A 1,191-nucleotide genomic window follows, 5' to 3' on the forward strand; every position below is an offset into this window, starting at 1 on the left:
CAACTCTGGGTAAGAGCTGTTATTGTGGCCTCTGCAGAAATGAAAGAGTGAGGCAGGTAAACTGGGTTTAGAATTAGCAAGTCTGAATAATTTCAGCAGGCTTTGGGGCCTAGGGGCTGGCTGAGGTTGTCCAGTACCTGGCCTTGGAGAGAGAGGGTTGGTGAGGAAGTGGCTGTGGTGTAGATTTAAGTATCTGTTCAAGAAGGGAAACTGACTGGTCTCTAGCAGGGGCCTCAAAACTGGATCAGAACAGAATTGAAAAAACTATATTACACTACATAGAGTCAAATGTTGGTGGGAACTGAGGCTGAGGTATTTACTAGGTAAAAGAATCTGTCATGTGCACGTTGTAAGTAGTGACTGCTGCAAATGTGTTCTGCTAGGTCAAGGCTTGAGCAGTCTTAATGCCATTATCCTCAATTCTATTTTAATGTGTGAAAATTTCCACCTGGGGGAGAGCAAAAAAGCTCGTCTTTACTTAAAGTGCTTAGGAGAACACATTTGGGAATTGTTTCAGAATACCTTATGAACGAATCCCGAAGTGCCTAAGAGTTGTAAATATGCCTATTTATAGATGTTTATTGAGCAAACCATTGTTTTTGGGTGAGCCACAGACTGGCTCATGAATATGGAGCTTTCAGTTTCTCAAGTCAGAGTCTTTCTACCGCCCTGATAGAATATAAGTCACCAGAGCATTGAGGAAACAGGGAGAGACTATTCTATGCTGTTTTGCTTTTGTTTGCTTCTTTGTTTTGTTTTTTTGGGAAAAAGGGAGACAAAAGGAGGTGTAGAGGAGGAGTAAAAAATTCAGTACAAGTGTGTAGATTTGTAGTGTCTACTGATTGCAGTAGGAAAGTGAAGTCCTCTTGATTATTATTTAAAAATAGAGCTCTGAATGTCTCTCCCACATTTCTATAATGAATAAAAGCCCATGTTAGCATTCCAAAGAAAATCCTGGCTACTAGATTTCTATAGTGAAGAATTGTTTCAATAGACCTTAGTTTGCTACTATTTGCAATTTTGATAAATTTTCATATCACTGGCACAAAATTATTTTTAGTTCGACTGTCCACAGCTGGAAAAAACCTAGATTCTATTTTGAATATACATATTATATATACATCTAGTTATATAGCCAATGCAAAGATATGGTCTATGGTTTTTCACACAAACTGTGGTAGAAAGGAAATT

This window comes from Galeopterus variegatus, unplaced genomic scaffold (assembly GCF_000696425.1).
Source record: "Galeopterus variegatus unplaced genomic scaffold, G_variegatus-3.0.2 Scaffold7018, whole genome shotgun sequence".
NCBI lineage: Eukaryota > Metazoa > Chordata > Mammalia > Dermoptera > Cynocephalidae > Galeopterus > Galeopterus variegatus.